The sequence below is a fragment of the Hemiscyllium ocellatum genome, chromosome 40 (genome assembly GCF_020745735.1).
Source record: "Hemiscyllium ocellatum isolate sHemOce1 chromosome 40, sHemOce1.pat.X.cur, whole genome shotgun sequence".
In the NCBI taxonomy this organism is placed as follows: Eukaryota; Metazoa; Chordata; class Chondrichthyes; order Orectolobiformes; family Hemiscylliidae; genus Hemiscyllium; species Hemiscyllium ocellatum.
Window position 1 is genome coordinate 29934850 of NC_083440.1, and position 13635 is coordinate 29948484.

Below are 13635 nucleotides of genomic sequence, written 5' to 3' on the forward strand. Positions count from 1 at the left end.
ATGAGCGTGATCCTGTCTCAACAGTTGGAATGATTGAGTGAATACCTTCCCACAGTAAGGGACAGCACTGTGGCACACTGCTGGCAATGTTCGCTCACAGCTCGAGGGACTTCAGTGCAATTCCAGGCTTGGATAAAAATATAGAATGTGGCGACGTGGATGGTAACATTTTGAAAATGTCCATATTACAGAGGAGGAGGAGCTGGAATCCTGAAATGCATACAAGTGGATGCATCCCCTGGACCTGATCAGGTGATACCCTAGAACTCTGTGTGAAGCAGTCGAGGTGATTGCTGGGCGTCTTGCTGAGATATTTGCATCATTGATAGTCACAGGGAAGGTGCTGGAAGACTCGAGGTTCGCTAACGTGGTGCCACTGTTTAGGAATGGTGATAAGGACAAGCGAGGGAATTATTAATCAGTGAACCTGACGTCAAAAGTGGGCAGGTTGTAGGAGTGAAACCTGAGGGACAGGATGTACAAGTATTTGGACAGCAAGGACTGATTAGGGATAGTCAACATGGCTTTGTGCGTGGGAAATCATGTCTTACAAACTTGATTGTGGCTTTTGAAGAAGTAACAAAGAGTATTGATGAAGGCAGAGCGGTGGACGAGATCTACATGGACGTCAGTAAGCTGATCGACAACGTTCCCCATGGGAGACTGGTTAGCAAGGTTAGGTCTCATGGAATACCGGAGAACTAACCATTTGGATACAGAACTGGCTAAAACGTAGAGGACAGAGGGTGGTAGTGGAGGGTTGTTTTTCAGACTGGAGGCCTCCGACAAGTGGAGTGCCACAAGCATCGGTGTTGGGTCCACTTCGTTTCATCATTTGTATAAATTATTTGGATGTGTATGCAGAAAGTATAGTTAGTAAATTTTTCATGACACCAAAATTGGAGGTGTCATGGTCAGTGAAGAGGGTACCTCAGATTACAGCAGGATCTTGATCAGATCCCCCAATGGGCTGAGGAGTTGTAGATGGAATTTAATTTAGATAAATGAGAGGCGCTGCATTGTGGGAAAGCAAATTAGAGCAGGAATTATACACTTAATGGTCAGGTCGAAGGGAATGTTAGGATCTTAGCGACAGTATAGGAGTTGGGAGGTCATGTTGCATCTTTCCAGATTTTGGTTCAGCAATTTTAGGAATATTGCATGCAATTCTGGTCTCCTTCCTATCAGAAGGATATTGTTAAATGTGAAAGGGTTTAGAAAAGATTTACAATGATGTTGCCAGGGTTGGAGGATTTGAGCTATAGGGAGTGGCTGAATCGGCTGGGTCTGTTTTCCCTGGAATGTTGAAGACTGAGGGGTGACCTCATCGAGATCATGAGGAGCGTGGAGAGCGTAAATAGACAAAGCATTTTCCCTGGTGTTGGAGAGTGTAGAACTAGAGGGCATAGGTTCACGGAAAAGATATGAAAGGGACCTAAGTGGCAGGTTTTTTTGCAGAGGGCGGTGCATGTATGGAAGGATCTGCCAGAGGAAGTAGTGGAGGCTGGTATAATTGCAGCATTTAAAATACATCTGATTGGGTATATGAATAGGAAGGGTTTAGCGGATATGGGCCAAGTGCCGGCAAATTGGTCTTCCTCCACATTTCACTGATGTGTAGGTTATGTTGATTGGCCATGTTAAAGTACAAATTGAAGGGGTTTAGTGTTAGGGGCTTAGACTGGTGTGATGATCATTGGAAAGTTGGTGTAGACTCGATGAGTTGAGTGGCCTCTTTCTGCACTGTATGGTCTCTGTAATTCGACTTGTAACAGTTGAATGGTCTCTCCCTGGTGTGTCTGCATTGATGGGTTTCCACTTCAGATGGTGGTCTGTATCCCATTACGTTAATCTCACATTCCCCATAGTTTGTCCCCATTGTGAATTCACTTGTCGCTTGACAGTGCACATGATCAGCTAAAATCTGGCCCATGTCGAGAGCATGTGTATGGTTTCTCAACACTGAACCGTGCTCTTCCAAAAACCAATGGTATTCAGGTTCCACTGATAAACTGGGTGACGCTCTCTAATCCTGATGTCTACTTTGGTTTCAATTTCAGAATCACTCGTCCTCCCCTCTGATAGACGGATTTGAAACTACGGTAAAGCAGGGGAGGCGATGGCACCATGGTATTGTCATAAGGCTATTAATCCAGAGATCCAGGTGATGCTCTGGGGACCTGGACTCAAATCATGCTATGACAGAGTTGGAGTCTATTTTTGTTAAAAACGTGGGATGAAGTGTCTAATGGTCATGAGACGATTGCTGATGGCTAGAAAACCCCATTTGGTTCACTGATGACATTTTGGGAAGGAAATCTGCCATCTTCACCTGATCTGTGCACGGAATGAATCCAGAACTACCCTCTGGGGAAATTAGGAATGAACATCAAATCCTGGTCTGGTCAGTATGGTCAACATGCCATAAATGTCTTAAAAAGAAGTGTGAGAGAGAATCTATAAAAACACAAATGCATGTCGTTAAACTGTGCTTAATGAAACTGATTAATTGTGGGATCAGAACTGCGGTAAGCAACCACGGGAGGTGCTGATTGCAATTTTAAAAGACCCCAATGATTGACTGATGTTTTTCAGTGAAGGGACCCTTCCCCGTCGTCTGGGCCTACACACGATGCACTATTTTTTGAATGTAGACTGAGGGAAGAAGGGGTTTGTTGATCTGGACGGATGGTGTTCTTTCATCAACACTGTGTGAATAATCTGTAGCTCCTGACCTAACCCCATCCTGGACGCACTTTCACCACACGCACTGCAGTAATTCAATTGTTAAAAATTAGGTTCCCCCCAGACTACTGTGGAATGGGAACATCTGCTGGCCTTGCCAGTGAAAACAAAATTTGAAGAAATCAGATTTACAAATAGGATTGCATGTAACAGCTTCAGAGCATCTGATTTGTTGTTGAAACAATGTCGCTTTGCATTTTATGGACAACGTGTATTCAGCCAATTAAACTTCCCTGGAATCTACCTGCTCAATATGTCTTTCCCGAGAATCTATCTACTTAACATGATCTTCCTTATATTTCACCCTCTCAACCGCATCTTGCCTGGAATCTACCTGTTTCACCTGATCTTCCTAACAATCTACCGCTCAATTTTATCTTACCTAGAATAAACCTTCTCAACTGACCTTTCCTAGAATCTATCTGCTTCACCTGATCTTGCCTAGAACATACCCATTCAATCTGATCATTTCTAGAATCTACCTGCTCAAAATGATTTTCCCTCAAACCTGACTTCTCAATCTTATCATCCTGATATTCTCGCTGCTCAAACTGATACAAGGAGATGACACTGGAACTGAACAAGTTGATTTCCTCTTACAGAACGCTCCCACGGACACAATGAGCTCAGTAGACTCTCTGTACATGGTAATCATTCAACGATTTTGTGACTTGATGTAAATGGAGCAGCAGGGAGTCCAGTGATCGATTACCTTCTGCCACCAGTGCGCACCCTGATGCATCTGGCTCTGAATTGCTCTGGTTGTGTTAGACTCAGTTCTGGGAGCAATGGCTATAATCAAGTAATGGAGAAATTCCGCAGCTGCTGGAAATCTGTCATCCAAAAGGGAGTACAGGATATTCTGTGAAAGTCAACCAGTCTGTTTGGAGAGAACAATATACAGTTTATGTTTCAGATGGGACTAAGAACAGTGCACAATCTTATCATCACTATAAGCTCAGAAACATAAGAGAAAGGCACTGCAGTGCAAGGAACGAATGTTGTGATTGGAGAGAAACTGAGGAAGATAAAAATTGTAAATTAGCAGCACATGTCCAGTGGGGGAAAACTCATTTAAACACACTTGGCATAAGCAGAGGTTAGATTCATAACTGAGCTAAAATACACTCATTATTAAAGACATTGGACGAGAGGCAATGACAATGTGGTGATCAAGAACTGTTGAGGTGGAACAAAACAATGGATGGACATAGGTTCAGATCAAAAGTATGGGGCCATCGCAGGCGCAGAGACATGGAACATTGCACATGGAACAGAGCACAACACAACAAGAATGACATTGTAGATGAAAGTTTCAAAAAGTTCTGAAATAATTTCACTTTTCAAAAAAACACCCGAGAAATTTCAGGTGGAGCAATTGGAAAGCTACCAGAATTCTGCTGTCTGAGAAAATCCATAAATCTGAGGGAATGCCAACGATGAAATGATGTCACCGTATCATTGTCATGTGTGATGACATCACCCAGAGGGCCACAGTGCATCTGGGTCTGAGCAAACTAGAGATCCCCAACACACTGGGAAGGATGGCAGTGTTCCTGACAGGGGACCCAGGAGATTTTACCAGGATGGTTTGGAGAATTAGAGATTTCAGTGATGCGGTTAGGTTGCAGAAATCGGGGAAATTTGACAGAGAGGTAGCAGTAGATTATCATTGGCTAACACAAGGTAAATAAAGTGAAGCTGTTTCCATTAGCTGACCATAAACCGATTAAAGGAGAGTGATATCAGATTTGGCATGTTCCACAGGGAGAACGTGAGGAAGAAAAGGTATGCAAAGAATGCTAAAGACCCTGTACGCAATGCTGACACACAAACGCCAATAATGCTGAGATCCTGATCATTGATGGAGGTCATGTGCCATTAAAAAACTCTGTCTGATCATTGATGGAATCTGAATTGAATCAATGCCAAGCTGGCGGAATTAATTCGACATGTATCCCAATGGTCTTATACAGATTTCAGACAGAGAGGACATCACTTTTCCTCCGATTACGGGTTGGTTCTGGAGAAATCTTCAGCTGATTCAAGAAATCTTTCCATCGACTGACGTTGTGAGACGTTGCTGATGGATAATATCCAACTCTCGGAAGGACATTGCTGGAAATACTCAACAGATCAGGCGGATGGGAATATACACAGTGAACATTTTAGCTCAAAGAAATTCCATCAACATCTTTTTGAAGTGGGATAAGTAGGTGGAAAACATAAGAAAAGTAATTGATCGGGAGCAATTGTGTAAGAGTGCAAACTGGAGGGCAAATCACGAAGTAAAATATTGTGGATGCTGCAGCAGGTACTGTGGCATCTGTAGAGGCATATATAGGATTAAAGATTTTACGTCACAGTCACTGAGATTCAGTTGATCTTGAAATGATAAATCTGCTTCTCTTTTCAGAGAGGGTCTATTCGGTTCAACTGGATAGGCTATAACAATGTGCCAACTGTAAGAATGGGAGATACAGGGCAATCCTTTGTTGGGCACACAGACTTGTAGCCATTTAGTCCGGAATGCTCTTCAATGCACTAGTACGGTGGCTCAGTGGTTAACACTGCTACCTCACAACACCAGCATCCCAGTTTTGCTTCTGGCTTCGGGCGACTGTCTGTGTGGAGTTTGCATATTCTCTCTGTATCGGTGTGGGTGTCCTCCATGTGTATGGGCTCCAAATAGATATTTGTTTCTTGGAAAGTGTATAATCGTTCAATTTGTGGATAACAATCAAAGCAAATTTTGAACCCAAACAAAATTTTGTGACGAGTCCTGCGCTGTAAATGTTTGCATTTTCCTGGTCTGCTCTCGAACCTGGTGAGCACTGTGATGCTGTCAAGGGCGAAATATAGCCTCTTCAGACTGGTCTCCAAAGCAGTGACAGATCTCCTGATCAATACAACAATCATGAAATTTGATGATTTCTAGCCTATGTTTTCGATGAGGTTGCTGCCCACCATTCCTGCAAATACATTCACCTCTGTCTTCATTTATTTGGCAACTGGTAGTTCCAGCTGGTTCATGATCACTTGCTCCATATCCTAAAAGCCCTTGAGACACCCCAATCATGTCTGCCTCCATTGCTACCCCGACATTACGTTCCTACCACTCCCTGTGGAAAAAATCCCTGCCCCAAATCTCGTTTGCACTTTCCCACTTTCATCTTCAATGTATGCTCCATAGTTTTAGACATTTCAAGTCTGGGAAGGAGATTCTGACTGTCCACTCCTTTTATGCATCACGTAATTTTATAGACTTCTATGGAGTCTTCTGTAAGCCGCCGCTGCTCCAAGAAAAACTGCCTGAGTTTTTTTTTTGCCCAGTGTCACCTTATACGTCAAACCATCTAATAGAAGCAACAGCTTGATAAACCTCTTCTGCACCTTTCCTATCCTTCCTGGAACATGGCGACACTCAACGGGAAACTTAACTAAAGTATTGTACAGCTGCAACATGATATCCTCACTCTCCTTTCTTTCTTGTACTTTATGTCGAGTCCACGAGCTTCTGCACTTTCCCACACAGCTCTTTCATTTACAAACTTTACCTCACGACATTATCCATTCCCAAGCCCCAGGCTTACAGTGTTGCCATGGGAAGCATCACGCTGCACTGTCCCATATCAAAACCGGGACAGTGAAGGCACCCCTCACTTCCACAGTAACCCACGTCCTTGTCTCCCTCTGCCTCTAATATGGTGACTTTCCACAATAACTGTCCACACTGCCGACAATCAGGCTGTCTAAAGTGCCCAGAACTGACTTCTGCATCTTCACTGCTACTGCAGGAGCCCCGAACCCATCCTTGAGAATTTCATGCAATTGATCCCCAAAACCGAAACGCACAGAGTCAGCATGGATTGTTGAACAGGATTTCAGGATCGAGAGACCTACCGGAGTATTTTGGAAATGCAATGAGGAGTTTGTGTGGCCACCTCTCTGGACTGTTGTGATGCAGATTCCCTGATCCTGATTATCCCAAACATTGTCAAAGTCCCTGTGCCAGGATCTCCTGACTGAATCCCGTCTCCGTTGCCCTGACTGTAAAAGTTCACTGAGGCTTTCAGACGTGACCGTTTGGTTGCAGCACATGCAATGTGTTTGCTGCTTTAGCTGCTGCTCCAAGTGCCTGACACTCCAGCCCCTTGACTGATCAGCGTTAACAACAATGCTCGGCTGAATTAGAGTGATGCTGGAAAAGCACAGCAGGTCAGGCAGCATCCAAGGACCAGACAAATCGACGTTTCAGGAAATAACCCTTCAACAGGAATAGAGGTAGGAAGCCTCTCCCTGTTCCTGATTAAATGTTTTGGCCCGAAACGTCGATTTTTCTGCTCCTTGGATGCTATCTGACCTGTTGTGCTCTTCCAAAACCCCTCTAATTCAGACTTGGGTTTCCAGCATCTGCAGTCCTCGTTTTTACCCAAAAATGATCAGCTGCCTGGCTTATGTCTGCGATAAACAACTAGGCAAGACAGAAGGGCTTTGAAACATAAGGTTCTGGTTCAGTCTTCAAAGTGCAAAAAGACCAAATAAAAGCAGAGATGTTGTGTTATTCCATCAGCAGGACATGTCTCAGGTGCTGGAAAATTTGTAGTGTTCTTCGAGCAATAATGTACTTTGTGGACAGGTAATTCTTCATCTTCCTGCAGTGCTTGTATTTAACTCTGGCTCATTTTGCACGCTATGCAAGTATCTAAGCAGGTATCTAATGTGGGAATTGGCTCTCGGAGTAATATGCCTCTGATTTGGTCATTCATGACACCACAGCCAATTGTGTCCAACATCAGCGAGTATGTCATCTGATTCAACTCATCGACCTTTCAACTGAGAAAATAGAGCCATCACAAACACACCTATTGATTGCAGTTGCTCTTGCACTCTGATGAAAAACATTCTTAAAGATTTACAAGGATGTTGCCAGGGTTCGTGGGTTTCAACAACAGGGAGAGGCTGTATTGGCTGAGGCTGTTTTCCCTGGAGTGCTGGAGGATCTTGGATGTTTCCCGGTATAGTCGGATTTTATTGAAGTTTACAAAATCATGAGGGGCATGGATAGGATAAATAGACAAATTAGTTTCCCTGGGGTTGGTAGTCCAGAACTAGAGAGCAAAGGTTTAGGGTGAGAGGGGAAAAGTTTAAAAGGAACTGAAGGGGCAACGTTTTCACACAGAAGATGATGCACATATGGAATGAACTGCCAGATGAAGAGGTGGAGACAGGTACACTTACAACATTTAAAAGGCATCTGAATATATGAATAGGAAGGGTTTACAGGGATATGGGCAGGGTGCTGGCAAATGGACACGATTAGGTTAGAATATCTGGTTGACGTAGACGAGTTGGATTGAAGAGTTTGTTTCTGTGTTGTACATCTCTATGACACTGTGTGCCGTTATGAAATCAGATTTTTGTGCTTCACAGTGTTCTCAAAATCTTTTCTTCGATACACCCGAGTCATCATCATCTTCAAAATCCAAATTGTTTAACACTGCAATAGCTTCAACTTCTCCATTTTGTTTTCTGAAATTCCGTTTAGCATTACGTCGAGCTGGTGGACAACTTTGTTTAACTTCGCCTGTTCGAAGTTGGGAATTGGTGGGAAGGGGCGGCACGCATCAGGGATAAAGTGATATCATTGAGAGTGAAGGCTGAACATGCAGAAAGAGACAGGTGAATAACAATATAGAACGAATTGATTTGCAAGAAAGCGAATCCGTCTTGACCAAAAAGCTATCTGTACACTTTCTTACACACAGACATGGTATACAAGAAATAAAGCAATCACAAGCGACAGTGAACAAATAAAACTGCTTTTCGGATTCTATAATGAGGGTACATTATTCCCAGAAACACTGCAATGCCAGGACGATGCGCAAAGTTGTTGGAGCAAGCTGTGAGCCCAACTGTTCCGGCAAAAATCAGATTAATATTCAGTCCCTAACTCGGGTATACAGTATGTCAGATATTAAACCTGACAAGAACAGAATTACACATCACCTTAGCCAAAAGTCTGAGAAGCGATACTGGAGTTATCATCAAGATTAGTGTGGTGACGGAAAAGCACAGCAGGTCAGACAGTTCAAGGAGCAGGAAAATCGATGTTTCAGACAAAATCCCTTAATCAGGAGAAGACGGGTGGGGCTGGGGAGAAGGTAGCTAAGAGTGCAATAGGCGAATGGGGGTTGGGATGAAGGTGATAGATCTGAGAGGAGGGTGGGGCAAATAGGTGGGAAGGAACATTGGCAGGTAGGAGAGGTCATGAGGATGATGCAGAGCTCGAAGGTTGGAACTGGGGTAAGGTGGGCAGGGGAAATGAGGAAGCTGGTGAAATCTACATTGATGCCATGGGGTTGTATGATTCTGAGGCGCAAGATGAGCGGTTCTTTCTCCAGGCAGCGGATTGTGAGTGAGTGGCAATGCGGGGACGTCCAGGACCTGCATGCCCTCGGCAGAGTGGGAGGGGGTGTTGAAATGTTCAGCCACAGGGCGGTGGGGTTGATTGGTGTGGATGTCCCGTAGATGTTCCCTAAAATGCTCTGCGAGAAGGCATCCAGTCTCCTCAATGTAGAGGAGACCACATATGGAGGAATAGATACAATAAATTAAACGAGTGGAAGTGCAGATGAAACTTTGTTTGATGTGGAAGGCTGGATGAAGATTCGGGGAGAGGTGTGGGCACACGTTATACAATTCCTCAGCCAAATCTTCCTCAGGACATCAGTTCCAACTCCTCCACGCGATGGTGCAAACTGAGCATTCTCATCCCAGGGAGCTTTCTTATAAACCTGTTTGACCTTGTCTCGATTGTCTCCACAATCCTTCCGATCGTGTGTTTTCCAGAATAGGAAACAATGCTCCAGCTGAATTTTAATTGGTGCATTATAAAAACACAGCAACAGCTCATTGCTCTCACAGTCTCAGTCACTGTGAACTAGGACAAGGAGATAATGTTCTTTATGAGATGCTCTCTCAGCCTGTCCTGCCTACAGAGATTCCATAAGTCCATGTACAATCTACTCCTGCAAAACCCTTTTTGATTTGGATGCTAAATTGTCTATTGACAATTTTTCTGCCCGACGTCTATCACCTGACACATCTCCTTATTGGACTTTACCTGCGATGGATTCATCTACCCTTCCAAAATACCAATATATTTATGACATTCAACACTATCCTGCTAACAGCTCTCAGCTTCCCTGAACAGCACAAACATTGGACTCAAATGGGGTGCTCCATCGATACTCAAAGCAAGCCGTGGGTATCCCTTGCGGGACATGCTTGGGTTCCTTCTTCTCTCGTACCCTCATTGATTCTGTGCATAATTGGATATGCTTGGGCAAGGAGGGAATGGTTAATACTTTATTACAAACCTGGTGGCAACCGAATTTCCAGAAAGCAGCTAAGAAAAGAATTGAAGTATGGTCGAATTGTTTTTTAAAAAGTCAAATGTATAAAAGGGATGTCCCTGCCGTCTGGAACCACTCCCTTGCCTGGTGGGACCTTCTACTCGTCTACAACTTGGTTTATAGAATTACCTCGAGTACATTGTTATAAAAAATGTTCTCATGCAAGGAGATGTATTTAGGAGCTTGATCAAAATCATCCGAATGGCAGGTAATCCTGCCCCAACAGTGGTTTCAAAGGTTTGAAAATATCTGCATACATTTACCAAAACTTTTCACAGTATGCATTCTCATGTACGCCATGATAAGTTCACCTGGGAGGCCTCAGATTAATCCCACAGGGTGAAGGTACACACATGGGGACCATCTGCTTTAAATGCAGCCCCAAGTCAGGGTGGAATGCTGGAACAAGGAAATGTAGTCATTCCCTGCCCCTCACTCCATCTAGGAATCGATACATTTCCTTTGGGAATATTCTGAGCCGAGTACAAGTCCTAAACACTTTGGACTGGAATACAGTCGAATTCCTGACGAAAGGGTAATTGCACCTATTTCACTTGCAGCCACAAGGTCTAGCCCTGGCTCCCACGCTCCTGCACGGGGAGCTGCTATCTTGGTGACGTGGTTCCCCTTTTACCCATGGTACTCCTCCCCATTCCAACGACCTTCACCTCATACCAACTGAACTCTAAGAGATACTGATTGGCTCTTGGCCATTGTCTTTTCACTTGATGGAACCGCTTGGCTAATAACAGATATTAGACTAATACAAAAAAGAACATTTCAGTGCAGTACCAGCCCTTTTTGGAACCGCATGGATAATAAAGTAAGCCAGTCTCACAGACCATCACAGTGCAGCACAGGTCTTTTATGGAACCACTCGGCTAATAAGAGAAGTTAGACTAATACAACAGTGAATATTACAGAGCAGTACAGTCCCTTTATGGAACCGCTCATCTAATAAAGGAAGTTTGACTAATACAAAATAGAACATTACAGCGCAGTACAGGATCTTTATGGAACGCTTGGCCAATAACGGAAGCAAGACACATAGAACATTGCACAGTACAGCGCAGCAAAGTCCCTTTATGGATCTGCTCAGCTAATACAGGGTATTAGACTCATAGAACATGGAACATTATCGAGCAGTACAGTCTGTTTATGGAACTGCTCGGCTAATACCAGACGTTAGACTAGTACAACATAGAACATTATAGCACAGTGCAGGCCCTGTATGAAACCATTTGGCTAATAATGGACATAAGACTCATAGAACACAGTGCATCACAGCACAGTACAAGTCATTTATGAAACCGCTCGGCTAATAAAGGAAGCAAGACATATAAACCATTACAGTACACTACAGGCCCGAAAGGAAATTGCTCGGTTGATAAAGTAGATTCGACTAATACAACATCGAACATTACAGGGCAGTACAATCCATTTATGGAACCTCTTGGCTTATAAAGGAAGTAAGGTCATAGAATATAGAACATTACAGCACAGTGCAGGATCTTTATAGAAACGCTTGCCTAATAAAGAAAGATACACTCATAGAATTCAGCACATTACTGCACAGCACAGGCAGTTTATGGAACTGCTCCGCTATTAACAGACAATACACTAATACAACATAGCACATTACAGCGCAGTAGAGGTTTGTTATGGAACCGTGCTGCTAATAAAGGAAGTTAGACGAATACAACATAGAACATTACATCTCAGTCCAGGCCCTTTATTTAACTGCTTAGATGATAAAGGAAGTTAGACTCATATAACATGGAACATTACGGCACAGTACCCATGTATGAAGTTAGACTCATATGACATCGAAATTACAGTGCAATACAGACCGTATATAACCGCACAGCTAATACTGAAGGTTAGATTCATAGAACATGGAATATTACAGGGCAGTACAAGCCCTGTGCGGAAGCACTCGGCAAACACAGCGTGCTAGACACAGAAGTTAGAACATTACAGTGCAGTAAAGACACTGTTTGGAACAGGTCGCTTGATAATGAAAGTTAGACTCAGAGATCATGGAGCATAACAGCGCAGTTACAGGCCATATATGGAACTGCTTACTTGTTAATGGAAGTTCGACACATAGAACATGGAGCATTACAGGTCCTTTAAGGAAATGATTGGCAAATAAAGGTAGTAAGACTCATCAAACATAGATTATTACAGCGCAGTACAGGCCCTTGATGGAACCGTTCGGCTAAGAAAGGAAGTTTGACTAAGACAACATCGAACATTACAGCGCAATACAGGCCATATATGGAACCACAAGGCTAATACCAGAGGTTAGACTCATATAACATGGAACATTACGGGGCAGTACAGGCTGTTTGAGCAACCGCTCAGCTAAAACAGGGTCTTACACTCATAGGTCATAGAACATTACAGCGCATTTCAGGACCTTTATGGAACTGCTTGCCTGATAAAGGAATCAGACAAAAACAACATAGAACATTACAGTGCAGTACAGTCCCGATATGGAACAGCTTGCTTGATAATGGAAGTTAGACTCAGAATTTGGAACTTTTGGCGCCGTACACTACATTTATGGAACCATTTGCCTGATAAATGAAGTCAGACAAATACAACAGTGAACATTACAGCGCTTTCCAGGCCCTTTGTGGAACAGCTCGGCTAATAATGGACACAAGACTAACACAACATCGAACATTACAACGCGAGATAGGCCCGATATGGAACTGCTTGCTTGATAATGGATGTTAGACTCATAGAACAAGGAGCATTACAGCTCAGTACAGTCCCCTTGTTGGACCCGCTCAGCTAATACAGGAAGTTAGACTCATAGAACATTGAGCATTACATGACAGTACGGGCCCTTTTTGTAACCACTTGGCTAATACCGGACGTTAGATTAATATAACATAGAATGTTACAGCGCAGTAGAGGGCCTTTATGAAAATACTTGAATAATAAAGGAAGTTAGACTTGTAAAACATTATTGTGCAGTACATACCCTTTATGGAACCGCTTGCCAGAAAAAGGAAGTCAAACAAATACAACAGCGAACGTTACAGCGCAGTACAGACCATTTATGTAATTGCCTGCTTGATAGTGGAAGTTAGTCTCAGAGAACAGGGAGGCATTAGACTTGTACCAGCCTTTTTAGAAACCGCTCGGCTAATAAAGGATGTTTAACTAATATGACATGGAACATTACACCACAGTAAAAGCACTTTATGGAACCGGTCGCTTGCTTATGGAAGTTAGACTCATCGAACTTGGGGCATTGCAGAGCAGTACAGGACCTTTATGGAAACACTTGGCTACTGAAGGAAGTTTATCGAATATGACATTGAAAATTAGAGCATTACAGGTCCATTAAGGAAACGCTCGCCTAACACACTGTCAGACTCAGAACAGAGAACATTACAGCGCAGTACAGGCACTTTATGGAACCGCTATGTTAAAACGGGATGTTAAACTAACACAA

At 43.4% G+C, this 13635-nt stretch overlaps 1 non-coding gene across 1 annotated transcript; it reads right to left on the bottom strand.

Moving 5' to 3' along the window:
* Positions 1 to 8584: 8584 nt before the first annotated feature.
* Positions 8585 to 8779, bottom strand: LOC132834589 (U2 spliceosomal RNA). Its single transcript, XR_009647225.1, has one exon. It is a non-coding gene; the product is annotated as a U2 spliceosomal RNA (small nuclear RNA).
* Positions 8780 to 13635: the final 4856 nt, after the last annotated feature.